Raw genomic sequence first — 15,697 nt, forward strand, 5'->3', positions numbered from 1 at the left:
AGGCTTTTACTGCATAAGTCCTGTGATGGCGTATACAATTAGGAAATAATACTATGAAAAAAAGGTATACTGCCCTAAAAACAATAAATACAACCCTGATGTTTATTATTGTGCTAAAAGTTAAAAGGTAAGGGACATTCCTTCAGAATACTGGAACTAAACATTTTTAATAATAATTCTTAAATTATCGCTAACATTCAGTCTGTTTATAGCTTTTCAGTAGAATATGCAGCTCTGTGTTCCCTAGAATTCTCCTTTAGCTTGTTGCATGAAAATGGCTAATTTGAACTCACTATTCTTTTCTAGCCTGTTCATCAGTGTGCAATGTCCTGAAAGGATAAATTTTTAAAAAATTATTTATGTATAAAAATAATGGCATCAGAAGTAAAAGAAACAATCTCCAAAGAAGGAGAACAAAAAATTAAGCAATGAATTTCAGACCAGCAACAGCAAATCCCAAACAAGAGCCTCTGTGAGCAGATCACCAGGATCAGAGTGAAGCGTTCCTCTGGCAATTCTCACTCCAACCAGGAGGGTGTGCTACAAACCTTCAAGGTTGCCCACCCAGCTGTTGCTCAAACCAGCCCTTTCCTTCCTGAAGTAAAGCCACTGGCTGGAAGTAAAGAAGAGAGTGTGGGTGTGTCAGGAACTAGCCTGAAGCTCGCTGACTCCCTAGCACCCTGAACCATGACACCAAGGTGGAGATGTTCATGCTAGCTGCCCCAGTCCTCCCCGAGGTCAGTCTGACACGACACCAAACCTCAACCTCTCAGCTGGTTCATTTAAGATGCAAATAACAGAAATGACAAAGTCAAGCTCTAATCTCTTGGGCTAGGTATTCTAAAGATGAAGTGAACTGAGAATCATGGCGACAAGAGGAAAATCTAAGTATCTATCTGAATGCGTCAGGGTTAAAATAAATTTTCCCTATTTCCCCCTTGAAATTAAAACCCAGTGAACTTGGCTCACGAATCTTTTAGTTAACTATTTTGCTAGCAGGAGGTTTAGCCAGAAAAGGACATAAAACATTTTAAGTTTTTGAAGTCATCCTCTCACAGCAAAAAGGAAAAGACCCTCTCTCTTTAGAAAAATCTTATAACTGTATGTGGGATACAATTATAACTGGTTTGCTCTAAATTCAGTACAATCTTGACTGTGTATTAAGCAGTTGAACAGTTTTTCTCCAGGTTTTTTTTTTTAACTTTCATAAAATATTAATTTTTTCCCCCTTTAAGCATTGTTCCAATCCGCTTGGTTAATGTGATGAGGTGCGTGTAGTCGGGTAAGGAGAGCTGTATTATTACCCCATGTTCTATTTAAGCAGTACAGCATGGTCTTTCAGAAGCAAAGGGCACATTGAAATAAAATCAGCCCAAAAGTGTTCCTCTGTGTTTACATCTCACAATAGCAATCACCACCACCGTGCAGGGTGTTTCTTAGCAAGGCCTGACTGGCTAAGGTTAACTGCCCAGAGTACAGCTGAAGGCCAGCAATTCTTCCCAGCTACTTATTAACCCCCAGGAAATCTCCTGAACCCTGAGGGTCATTGTTCAATCCTTTATAAGCAGTTTTCCAAGTATTTTGAGTACTTGTTCTTTCCTGAACACCTACAGCCGGCCAGATCGTGTTTGTATAAAGAAACGCTCTTTTTTTCTCTCTTTAAAAGTGGATTGAATTTCAGGTCACCTTAAAGGTCAGTGGCTCCAGAAACCTTCTGTGCAGCACAGCGAGTTCAGCTCGGTGCTCTGTGATGACCTAGCGGGGTGGGATGGAGCGGGGAGGACTATGGGAGGGATGCTCAAGAGGGAGGGGATATACGCATACATGTGGCTGATTCACTTTGATGTACAGCAGAAATTAACACACTGTGAAGCGATTATGCTTCAATAAAAAGAAAAACAGAAAAGAAAACAAAAGAATGGTCTTTACATTTTTTTACAATGGTCTTTAGATGGGGTGTGTGTGTGTGTGTGTGTGTGTGTGTGTGTGTGTGTGTGCTGTCTCTCAGTCCTGTTCAACTCTTTGAGACAGCGTGGACCATAGCCCACCAGGCTCCTCTGTCCATGGGATTTTCCCAGCAAGAATACTGGAGTAAGTTGCCCTTTCCTTCTCCAGGGGATCTTCCCAACCCAGGGATCTAACCAGCATTTCCTCCATCTCCTGCATTGGCAGACAGATAATTTTACCAGTGAGCCACCTGGGATTCCCAAGATAGCAGGGAATGACCTGTATAGTTCACTTCTGGCATGACTATGTTATCCAGAATTATAGCGTCTTCTACATCCATGAAGTTGCTGTTCTTTGCATAATTGACTCAGGTTCCAGAGTTCACAAAAAAACACTACTAAACATAAAGAGAATTATTGGTGAAATATTTTGTACATGTCCCAAGAGAAGTCATTCTTTTTAGAGAAGGGAGAAAAGACCAGCGGCTCAGAGAAAGAAGGTCACTTTCTTCACATTTTGGCTTCTCTTTTTTTCCTAAGGACCAAGAGAATAGAGAAGGTAAGGGAAAGAGGGGAGACAAACAGAAGGCTGAGAAGCCCAGGGAATCACCCTGCGAAGGACAGGAGAGCAGGGGGCTGCTGGGGAGGAAGGAAAGGCTCAGAGGAGATGATGCAGGCAGGACACAAGGAGGTCGGAGTCAGAGGTGCCACTCTGCCAGCCACATGGCCAGGCCAGGGCCAACCAGAGACCACAGCTCAACCCAGAGACCGGAGACGACACTACTGATCTCCTTCTGCAAAACCAAGAGATTCTATTCATGCAAGAGAGTCCCACGCTTGTGTGTTTTAATATTGCAAAAAATTGAAGAGTATAGACTAACATCAATTTATGACAATAAACAGAATTAAAATTTTGGTCTGCCCTCCCAATAAAAATTTTATATTTCACCTCAACATTTAATATCAGGTGTCTGGTATTAAGAAGTTGTATAAATAATGGAGATTATTTTTAAATCACAAATTAATTATAGAGTTGTCCAGTGTTAACTCATTGGGAAGTTTTGAGTACCCTGTACGTTTTGTGTGTACGTGTGACAGAAAGGAGGGGAGTAAAGAGAAGCTCGAGAAAGAGGAGAGAGAAGAAAGAATCTTCTGAGTCAAAGTGACTTCATCTATTCTGCGTGTTACTGTCCCTTCTTCCAAATCATTTTTCTATCATTTATTAGTGCCCATAAGAAAAAAAAAAGTGTCAAATGAAAATGAGGATCTTCTAAACAGATATTGTTAACAATAAGTATATCCCTGAAAGTGAAAGTCGCTCAGTCGTGTCCGACTCTTTGTGACCCCATGGACTAAACAGTCCGTGGAATTCTCCAGGCCAGAATACTGGAGTGGGTAGCCTCTCCCTTCTCCAGGGGATCTTCCCAACCCAGGGATGGAACCCAGGTCTCCTGCATTGCAGGTGGATTCTTTACCAGCTGAGCCACAGGGATGCCCCAAGTATATCCCTATTATGACTTCAGAAACAGTTAGGGTCTCTTCCTAATCATTTAAAATCAAAGACAAAAGGAGATTCTCCTGGTGGTCCAGTGGTTAAGATTTCACACTCCCAATGCAGGGGCCCCAGGTTCCATCCCTGGTCAGGGAACCAACGAGGATCTGGCACAGCCAAATAAATAAAATAAATATTAAAATCAAAGACAAAAGACTAGATACATAGAAATGACACATCATTTGTTTATAATTTAAAAAAAAAGGATGTGAAGGCTGTCTCAAAGGACCAATAAACTTTCTAAAGTCATATGGCAGAAACATCACTATAGTTTCTTCCTTTAGCTGAGAGAAGAGAGGGAAACTATATTCACAATCACACACATACCAAATTGCCCTACCTTGATGTTCTGGAGATCCCTAGCTCCTTTCCAATCTAGTGGTGGGCTTCCCATGTATGTTTATGAAATATTATGTTAAATCAGTCCAATGTAATTCATTGAGCAGTGATGGGCATATGGCTGAAGGAGAATCTGGCACTGGTATTTTTATGAGTATAGGGTGAACTGTGATATCCTAAATGCAAAAGGGATGATGGGCATTGCCTATTCAACCAGGGTAGAGCTGAAGGAAACTTCTATAAAATGTTTTCTAATTTGACAATGTCTACACAAGAAAGAAACATCACTTTGCTGACAAAGGCCCATATACAAAGCTATGATTTTTTTCAGTAGTTATGTACAGATGTGAGAGTTGGACCATAAAGAAGGCTAACTGCTGAAGAATTGATGCTTTCAAATTGTGGTGCTGGTGAAGACTCTTGAGAGTCCTTTGGACAGCAAGGAGATCAAACCCCTCAATCCTAAAGGAAATCAACCTTAAATATTCATTGGAAGGACTATTGGTGAAGCTCCAACACTTTGGCCATCTGATGTGAACAGCCAACATATTGGAAAAGACCTTGACGCTGGGAAAGATTGAGGGCAGGAGGAGAAGGGGGCAACAGAGGATGAGACGGTTCAATGCCATCACTGACTCAATGGCCGTGAGTTTGAACAAACTCCAGGAGATAGTGAAGGACAGGGAAGCCTGGCGTGCTGCAGTCCATGGGGTCGCAAACATGACTTAATGACTGAACAAAAACAACAATACAAGCAAAATTATAGTATTGGGCAAAGCAAGTCCCATTATTTCTGCATCTTGGACACTGACATAAATACAGAGCAAGTCAATAATTCAGTCAAACATAAGTAGTGTTGGGGTCAGTCTTTATAATGATATGGTATCCAGTATACATTTGATCATAAAAGGATGCAAACCAAGCCAGCAGCCAAGAACGGCGTTGAAGGAAGTGTTTCTTGCAGACAGTAGGACCTGAGCATCTAGGAGGACTTTAATTCAGAAAGAAGCAGACAGTTCAGCTCAATGACTCTTCCTTTCCCCAGAAAAGACTTGGGAGTCCCTGAATGAGAAGGAAAAATGCCTTCCATCCTGCTCACTGCCATCCTATCCCTGAAGGCTATCCTGTGACTAAATGTAGCAGAGCCTGTTGAAACCTGCACAGCTGTGATAAAAACACTTGGACCAGGACTTCCACAATAACTGTTTGCATGGCTAGGTACAGTTAATTATTATGTTTTTCTTCACCCTTTCAGAATTCATAAACTCTGCCTCAAGGTCAAGGCATGATTTTTCTGTACTTTTAACAGGTCATTTATTCTTAAAATGTTTGGGGATTTTTTTTTTTTTTTTTTTTTTTTTGAGAGAGAGAGAGTGAAACCAGTATATAACTTTAGGGAAAACAAATAGTCCAATTTGAAGAGATGGTAAATGATGAGGGTGGGGGGGGGGGCTGTTGTTTTTCTTAAATATTTCATTAGTTTTTCACCTTGAGATTTTTTTTAAAAGCCATATGTTTAGGATTATTATTATTCTAGGCCTGGTATCCTGCTAAGAACTTTATATATGTTTTACTTTTCACAATAACCATATGAAGAAATTTCATTGCCATTCTCCATTTACATTCTGAAGGTTAGAAAATTTCAAACCCTTTGCAGGAGTCCTGTTACTAGTAAGACACAGAGCTGAGGTGTGAATTCAGGTCTGTCCTGACTTCAAATCTCTTTATCTTACTTACTGAGTAATTCTGCAATTGGATTGCTTTTCAGAGGTGAACTACTTCAGATAACAAAATGAGGCTTGCATTTCCTTCCCTATTATCATGTTCAGTCAAAGGATAATAGTTAAAAACAACACTAGGGACTTCCCTAGTGGTCCAGTGGTTAAAACTCTGAGCGCTCACTGAGGTCGGCTGGGGTTTCATCCCAGATTAAGGAACAAAGATGCAACAAGCCACGCGCAACTGCCAAAAAAATACTTAATAAAATAAAAACAACACCATATTAGATATTTACTGCCTTGTCAGTTTCTTCACTTTTACTAAGAGTCTCATGAAATTAAAAGCTTTATTTCAAAAGGCAATACAAAAAATCTCAAATGATGGTTTTTCCCCCAGTTCTATTTCACCTACAGGGAATCTGCGTAACTAAGGAAGACACTGGCCACTCCCCAATTTCACCGCAGCAAAGCTCTTCTCACCCAGGAGAGCTTAGTAGTGACATGTTGGTATTAGAATAGCTGTCTATTTACCCTGGTGTACTACTAATATTGTTAACCAGAAAATTCACATTTATCAGTGTAGAAATGCTGCATTATCAATTCAACCCTTGAGGTCCCCTTGGAAATGTTCAAGGGTTTACATTTTTGTAAATGGAGCTTTACATGTTACAAATAAAAGCTTTCTTTTATACTCCCCAGAGCCCATCCAAAAAGTTGTGCCAATAGCATCAACTTTCTGTTCCCACCATAAACACACCCACACGCACACACACATGAGCACACACATGAACACACACCCGAACACACACCCATCTCATCCTTAGAGGGAGAAATAATGAATAGGGTAGTTGAATACGAAGCTAATTAAATGCACTTAGCCTACACTGCCATCAGCTTTCTATTCAGCTTAATGTATATTCCTTTACCTATGTAATCAAGGCATACACCCCAAGCTGTCAACACCTCAGCCCAAATAATCAAAGCAGTTCCTGGATAACAAAGAAGCAATATGCAAACAAAGTGTTTCTACAGCCTCATGAATTTATGTATGGCTCAAAGTTCTTAGATATTCTTTCTACGAACTTCGGATTCAGCCAATATTCCACACCGACCCAAAACAAGAGTGAAACATCCTTGAACAGTTTCTTATGCCTGTTTATACCATTTATTCATGATCTACAAATTTATTTAATAAACATTTCATGCAAGCTTAAAAGAAGCTTCATGGGAAAATGTAAGGAAGCAGCATACACAGAAGATGGAAAGAAAATGTGTTCTTTCTCAAAGAAGAATCCACGAAGATTTCATGTACCGTGGAGCAACTAAGCCCGAGCGCCGCAGATACTGAGGCCCACAAGCCACCACAAGAGAAGCCGCCGCAAGGAGAAACCCTCACACGTCAACAAAGAGCAGCCCCTGCTCGCGGAAACGGGAAAAGTCCACGTGCAGCCACGAAGATGCAGCACAGTCAAAAATTAATAATTAAATAAATAAAAATTAAACAAACAAGAGAGTCCTAATCCCAATAAAAGAAGAGGGATTAAATTTATTTTTTAAAAAAGAGTATGTTTTAAAAGCTCAAGTGTATCCATGAAAATGGCTGTTTCAGCAATCTGAATGTTTCTTTCACAGAGAAACAGGTTACTCCTGACCTGTTTTGCAAATATACTTCACACTGATGATCAGATCACTATCAGTCTGGAAAGGATTGTTGTTTTACCAACGTTCAATAAATATGAACTAATCCTGGAGGAATAAATGCACCATAAAAGTCCAATTGGAGTTGCTTTGTTTCCCAAACGCAAACTTGTTCATCTGCAGCCTGTTTAGAAGCCACAGTTCTGAAAGGAAGAATTAGGTCATGCATGGATGTGGCTGAGAAACAGACGTTGAATAAAAAGGATATGACATTCCTCAACCAAGCACAAGATATTATGAAAATACATAATACAGTGTGATGCCCTTCCTTATGAAACAGTGACCAGTAAAATTATAATGAATACACCAATGTCAATGGTTAAAGGCCATGCAAAAGAGTCATGGGGAGATTACTTTCTGAGATAAATAACACACTGCAGATGTATATTTATGTATTTTCACTAGAGCTGATAATAGGTTAAGGTTTGGAATGGCAAACATTCGGGCTATAAAATCTTTTTAATGAGACATGCTGTGTGCTGAAGATATAGGACAGTGAGAATCAAAAAAAAAAAAGTGCTGATTTTGAAGAAGTTAAACAATTTGTTAGCTTTCTTTTATTCTATACTAGTGTACTGACATGTTAACTAAAATTTGAAACTATCAGTGTAAAAATATTGTTGTTTTTCAGTCACTGAGTCCTGACCAACTCTTTGTCACCCCGTAGACTGCAGCCCACCAGCTTCCCTATCTTTACTGTCTCCTGGACTTGGCTCAAACTCATGTCCATTGCGTTAATGATGTCATCACCATCTCATCCTGTCTGCCCCTTCTTTTCCTGTCCTCAGTCTTTCCCAGCATCAGGGTCTTTTTCCAATGAGTTGGTTCTTCACATGAGATGGCCAAAGTCTCAGAGCTTCAGCTTCAGCATCAGTCCTTCTAGTGAATATTCAGGGTTGATTTCCTTTAGGATTGGAAGAGAAAGAAAGAAAGTGAAAGTCGCTCAGTCGTGTCTGACTCTTTGCAACCCCATGGTATAACAAAATAATCCCCTTGAAGTTTTAATGTGATCCAATAGCTCTCTTGTGCAACACAGCCTTTAAAAAGTGCTGAGATTTATTGCTTTGGGAAAATACAATAGACTATAAATCAAGCTACAGTAACAACTATGAAAATTTCTCTTACCATTCTACACCTCTAGGCTCACCTCTGCCCAAGGAAGCTCTGGAAACCTTCTATTCAATAGACTCTGTCTACAAATAGTTATTTATCACACCTTGAGAGGTGGCTTCACCTCTGCAACAAAGTGTCTGGAGATTTCATTTGTCTTCACTCACAGTTATGAGAACAAAGGAAACTTTGATTCATTCGGTTGGGATGAAATGTATCCATATCATAGCAATATTAGGACCTTTTAATCATCTCTCCATAAGAAAAGATTAAAATGCCTTAGTTATGCGAGATTAAATGTACATTCAGTAATTGCAACGGACAGTATGCTTTCAGAGTGGGAGAATTAAATTAAAAGAAAGACAACTCTGGAAAATGTACTAGTGGTAGAATTAGAGGATGTTTCATCAGGTCCTGATGTCTCTACAGTAATGAATCTGCCAAAAGATAATAATATTTTAGTGAAAGGTGTGATTGGATAAGTCACATTATTTATTAACTGTTACCCTAAAATATCACTTTTGTCTTATTATTAAGAATGGTTAGAGAGCAGCTGGAATGCCTGACACAAGGTATTAGCATTGAATTGTGTCCATCACAGATCCTGGAGGCATGATCTCTGAGCTTGGTATTGGACTCACTAGCACCTGCTGGCTGAGTGTTCACAGACCAAGGCCTGCCAAGGTCTCAATTATGTCTCCAGGATCATCCAGTCATTCACATGGTCCTCTCTAATGGCCTCAACAAGAGCTGTCTTTAATTCCTAAACTTGCTCTTCAAAAAATTTCAAATAGATGCAGACCTTGGAGAAGACTGTCAGAGACCAGAAAGACTAAGGCTACAGAAGCGGGAGGGGGGAACTTTCCTGGTGACCCAGTGGCTAAGACTCTGTGCTTCCAAAACAGGGGCTCCAGGTGTGATTCCTGGTCAGTAAGACGTACGTAGCCAAGTAAACATATAAAAAACACCATTATTTTTGTTGTTCAGTTGCTCAGTTCTGTCCCACTCTTTGCGACCTCACAGACTGCAGCATGCCAGGATTCACTGTCCTTCATTATCTCCCAGGGTTTGCTCAGATTCATGTCCATTGTGTCAGTGATGCTATCTAACCATCTCATCCTCCGCTGCCCTCTTCTCCTCCTGCCTTCAATCTTTCCCAGCATCAGGTTCTTTTCCAGTGAGTTGGCTCTTCACATCAGGTGGCCAAAGTATTGGAGCTTCAGCATCAGTCCTTCCACTGAATATTCAGAATTTATTTCCTTTAAGATTGACTGGTTTGATCTTCTTGCAGTCCAAAGGACTCACAAGAATCTTCTCCAGCAACACAATTTGAAAGCATCAATGTTTCAGCGCTTGGCCTTCTTTATGGTCCAAATCTCACATCCTTACATGACGACTGGAAAAACCACAGCTTTGACTATGTGGACCTTTGTCAGCAAAGTGATGTCTCTGCTTTTCAATACACTGTCTAGGTTTATCATAGCTTTCCTTCCAAGGAGCAAGCATCTTTATTATTATTTTTTTAATTTATAAAGAAAAAAGATTTGATGGGAAAATGTCTTCGAAGCCCTCTCTGAAGGTTATTGGCCTTCTCGTGGGAAGCAAACTTTCAAGGACAGGTTAATTTAACTCCTTAGATTCCCAAAAAGCTTATGTGATAAAGACTATGAATGATGAAACAGACATACCAAAGAACAAAAGAATGTAGGCTTCTTCAAGCAAAGTAGGTCTGGAGGGTAAGGAAGCAACAGGAAATCAATCAGTAGTTACACTGAATTTCCGAGGGCTTGCAATAGAGGAGGGCAGGAGGGAGAAGGAGATGGGGGAGAAGTCCAAGGGCCTCACAGCTGTCAGAATTCTTTCTTGCTGGTAGGAGGTCTTTGTCCTACTCAGGCCTTCGATTGACTGGAAGAATCCCACCTTCATTATAGAGCCATCTGCTTTACTCAGAGTCCACTCATCTAGACTTTTGTTTGTTTGCTTTTGATTTGTATGCAGTTGTTCAGTCGAGTCCGACTCTTTACAGTCTGACCGTAGCCCGCCAGGCTCCTCTGTCCATGGGATTCTCCAGGCAAGAATACTGGAGTGGGTTGCCATTTTCTTCTCCAGGGGATCTTCCCAACCCAGGGATTAAATCTGCTTGTCTCTTTCCTCTCCTGCATTGGTAGGCAGATTCTTTATCACTAGTGCCACCGGGGAAGCCCTATTTAGACATTGTTGTGTGTGCTGTGCTGAGTCACTCAGTCCTGTCCAACTCTTTTTGACCTTGTAGACTATAGCCTACAAGGCTCCTCTGTCCATGGGGATTCTCCAGGCAAGAATACTGGAGTGGGCTGCCATGCCCTCCTCCAGGGGATCTTCCCAACCCAGGAATAGAACCCAGGTCTCCCACATTGGAGGTGAATGCTTTACCATCTGAGCCATGGGGATTCTCCAGGCAAGAATACTGGAGTGGGCTGCCATGCCCTCCTCCAGGGGATCTTCCCAACCCAGGAATAGAACCCAGGTCTCCCACATTGGAGGTGAATGCTTTACCATCTGAGCCATCAGGGAAGCCTTATTTAGATGTTAATCTCATCCAAAACCCATCTTCACAGGAACATGCAGTATGTGGGACTAAGTATTTGTCCCCAGTGGCCTAGCCAAGTTAACGCACAGAATCAACCTTCACAGTTTCTAAATGGACTCGATACTTAAGACCAAGTTGACTGACTATCTGGGCAAGGAGCCACAGCATCATTTATAGGGAAAAGATAAAAGAAATAAATCTGCAAATAAAAATGGACTCTTCTAAGTCCCAGACATGAAGAAGAGAAAAAAGCCAAGGTGGGACTAATCATGATGAGTGATTTCTTCACAAAGTAAAATCATTTCATCATTTCAGCTTCTCTCAAATCGGGTCAAGTGAATAACTCTATGAGAAAAGCAGAAGATCGTTTAATAAAATATTAAATCAAGCCCATGTATAGTAGTGTTACAGGGTGTGATGGTTAATTGTATGTGTCAACTTAGTTTCATGCTCTAGTGCTCAACTGTTTGGTCAAACACCAGTCCAGATAAGGCTGCAAAGGTATTTTCAGATGTGATTAACACTTAACACCAGCAGACTCCGAGTAAAGCAGGTGACTCTTCATAATGCAGGTGGGCCTCATTCATTCAGTTGGTGGACTTAAGAGAAAAGTCTTAGGTCCTTTGAGAAAGAGAAAATTCTGCCTCTAGACTGCCTTCAGACTCGAAACTGTGACTTCTGCTAAAATGTCCAACCTGCCCACCTGCCATACATCAGATGTAAACCCACTCCAGTGCTCTTGCCTGGAGAATCCCAGGGACGGGGGAGCCTGGTGGGCTGCCATCTGTGGGGTCGCACAGAGTCAGACACGATTGAAGCAACTTAGCAGCAGCATATTCACACAAGCCCATTTGCCGGGAGCCAGCATGAGGAAGTCTGCCCATGGCAAAGGTCACGAGGAAGGAGGCTTCGGCATACACAAAGGCGGGATCGAGCTTCAGGAAACCCCCTGTTCCCAAGCATCTACCCCCAAAACCAGAGTCTGATTTATGCTCTCACCTACACCTCTGACTTTACCGGGGGCTCTCCCCCATCACCATTTCTCTCAGAGAAGGAGTTAACTTGCAGCTCCAGTTAATAAAAATTCCTGGGCATGACAAGAGTGTTTCAACTTACAAACTCCTCTGAAGGTTCTCTAGCCTGCCTGAGCAGGTTCGTCCAGCCACATGTGATTGTTTACAGCCTCCCAACCGTGAGAGGCACGAGATGCTTTAAAATTTTCAAAATACAGACTCTTTTGAGAAGTTATAAAATTATTAGTACAGTATAGTGGGTTGATTAGAAATTATATTGGTGAAGGGTTTTCATTTGTTGAGCCAATATTTGCTGCTAAATCTCTATATTCCTTGCCCTTATAATGAATATAACTAGCATATAGGAAAAATAAGTATTGACCTTTAAGATTAATCATGTTAAACCGTAGGCTAAGTAAATTCCTTTCTTGATTGTAACCCACTACACCCTCACCCTATAGGAATGCAACTTTATTTGGAGGGTGGCGCCTAGTTTAAGAAAAAATCACCTCTGGAAAAAATAAGTTTTCTGGTTGACTGACCATTATCAGAAAGGGCCATAAAATGTCAGCAGGCCTCATGGCCAGAAGATGATGTAAAACCCATAAGACCTTTGTATAATTTTATATGAAGCACCTGATTTTGAGAAGGGTCAGGTCTGCTGACCCCCGTGTGACTCTGTATTCATCCCTATGTATAACAAAAAGTATATAAGCAAACCTAAAAAATAAAGAAATCGGATCAGTTTCTGGAAAGACTGATTCCCCCGTGTCATTCTTTCTTTCCCCTTCTGGCTGAATTCCCATCTGGAGTGTGGGTACTCACCACGTCTACTTACTTGCCCTGGCTTCTAAGATCCATGAGAGAGGGAGCCCAAGGCGGGGCACCCTCCTATATTCAAACAGGCACTGGTGGCCCAAAGTAGATGGTGCAAATTCCTTGTCTTGGAGTTTTATTGGTATTCCACGTAAACCAAGTTATTCAGCCTCTTTTTCTCCACTAATTTTCCTGCTACACTATTTCTTTCTAATCTCTCTTTATATCTGTAATTAAATAAGTTTTTTCCTAGGACACCTACTCCATCTCCCCTTCGAATTACCCTGGATCCACCGGGGCTGGACCCCAGCACCCATTTTTGCAAATCTTTCTTTCTGTCTCTTTCTCTGTCTCTCACCCTCTCTTTCTCACTCATTCTGTGTGTGTGTGTGTGTGTGTGTGTGTGTGTGTGTGTGTGTGTGTTAATGTTAGTCACTCAATCGTGGTAGACTCTACATGACCCCATGGACTGTAGCCCACCAGGCTCCTCTGTCATGGAATTCTCCAGGCAAGAACACTGGAGTGGAACACTGGAGTGCAGTCCACTCCATCCCCATTCTCCAGGGGATCATCCCAATCTAGAGATTGAACCTGGGTCTCCTGCATTGCAGGTAAATTCTTTACCATCTGAGCCACCAGGGAAGCCCGACAGGATGTGAGTGTGTGTGTGTGTGTGTGTGTGTGTGTGTGTGTGTACATTCTATTGGTTCTATTTTTCTGGAGGACCATGACTAATACAGTGGTGGAGAGCTTTATGGCACGAATGGGCCCAGTATCTGAAACACTTCTTTTCTAAAATAGGTGTGCTATTCTATAAAGAATCCTTATATCTTATTTTCAATGTATATATTAACACTTATTTAACTTTGTTACAAAGTTTAACACTTCTGTTTTAAATTCGTAAACTCACTTTCTGTGTTAAATTCATAATTGACCAGCATAAAACTCTCGGAAGAAGAAACTGAGATTGCCTTGCAATCTGTTTAGTGCCTTGCACACAGCAAGCACTCTTTGAGTGGCTCAGGTTTACCAGTTAATCTTCCCGCATTACAAGGATATGGTTTCCCAGGTGACGCAGTAGTAAAGCATCCGCCTGCCAATGCAGGAGATGTGGGTTCGATCCCTGGGTCGTGAAGATCCCCTGGAGAAGGAAATGGCCACCCACTCCAGTATTCTTGCCTGGGAAATCCCATGGACAGAGGAGCCTGGCGGGCTACAAAGCATGGGGTCACAAAGAGTCGGACACACACATACCATGTAGCTAATCTGTTTAGACAAAGAGGCCTGTATCCTCTCTATGCATCTACAAGACAAGATGTGAGGTCTCTAAACACAATGTGGCAGGTGTACAGCATTCCTTAGCTGATAGCCAGAAGAGGAGAGACGTTAGACTGGCTGTCACCAGCTTCCACCCACCCATGTTTCATATCCAGCAAGTTTTAAAGAACTCCAAGAAACAGAACTGACTAACTTCCTCAGGAGCTAATTCCAGCATGCACAACATCCGCTTGCATGCTAGAAATGGTCTTCACAGGATGCAGAGGCTATTAAAGTAAGGTGCTCACTCAGTTAACATTATGTAAAACCAAATATGCACAGGCAAATTATTAAAGATTTGTTTACTTGGAACTCTGATATTTGCCATGAAAATTCCTACAATTAAAATTTGACTTAAAAAATAAAGAAGTTTCTCCCCCCTCCCTTTAAAAATAACTTTCAAAAAAACCCTTGATAGAATCAGCTAATTAATTCTTGGCCTCTTTAACTAACACCACATTTGAAGTCACGTGCTATAAATCAGTTTCAGTTGAGATATTAAAATCAGATTATAACAGAAAAGCCTTGTAAATATTTGCCTCCAAATGAGTTTAAGAATAAATATATATTCAGTATATCATCCATATTTAGCAGATATTAATAAGACAAAGCATAGCTTTAAATTCACTTATCATTTAATACAAAGGAGGAAATAGGAAAGTGGGCCTGATTAGCTTGTTTATTCTTGGGCTTGGTAATACCTTATTAAAATTTGAGGTTCAAAATTGATATAATCTGTCAAATGTCAGCAGAAATATTTATTCTGTAAATGAAGCTTTAGTTAATAGAACTTTAATTTGAAGTATTTTACATTTTCTTCTCCTCCATAAGGAAACTGGAAAAGGGGTGGGGAAGTCTTGATAGGAATGTGAAATTAACACATGCAGTGTGCTCCGTCACTAAGTTCTGTCTGACTCTCTGCAACCCCATGGACTGTAGCCCTCCAGGATCCTCTGACCATGGGATTTCCCAGGCAAGGTTACTGGAGTGGGTTGCCATTTCTTTCTCCAGGGGATCTTCCTGACCCAGGGATCAAACCCAGGTCCCTTGCATTGGCAGGCAGATTCTTGACCTCTGAGCCACCAGGGAACAGGAAATTAACACTGAGGTCTGAATTTCCTTTCCAGATCTGTGCTGACACTAGAGGTCAGCAACCTTCTAGAAATGATATCTTGAGTCTTCACTCATTGTAATCTGCAATTTGACAGAAGAACCACAGAATTTTAGGTGAGGAAGTGGTCTTACTAATGACTTAATCTGCTGTCTTTCTAGAAGAAAAAGAGGTGAGATCTCAAGAGGACCAGGGACTTGGCTGGTCTCACAGTTATAGGGAGTCAGGGCTGAACTCTGGACGCTAGGAGCTGATCAATGACACAGCGTTGGGGCTCTTCGTAGTCACAGAGACCTTAGGTGGGTTCTTGTGCCAAGTCCCCTCAGTCATCTCCAATGCTTTTCGACCCTATGGACTGTAGCCCAACTATGGACTGTAGCCCCCAAGGTTCCTCTCTCCACAGGATTTTCCAAGCAAGAAAACTGGAGTGAGTTGCCATTCTCTTCTCCTGGAAATCTTTTCGACCCAGGGATCCAACCCATGTCTCTTGTGTCTCCTGCCTCGGCAG

The sequence above is a fragment of the Capricornis sumatraensis genome, chromosome 1 (assembly GCF_032405125.1).
Source record: "Capricornis sumatraensis isolate serow.1 chromosome 1, serow.2, whole genome shotgun sequence".
Classification (NCBI taxonomy): domain Eukaryota; kingdom Metazoa; phylum Chordata; class Mammalia; order Artiodactyla; family Bovidae; genus Capricornis; species Capricornis sumatraensis.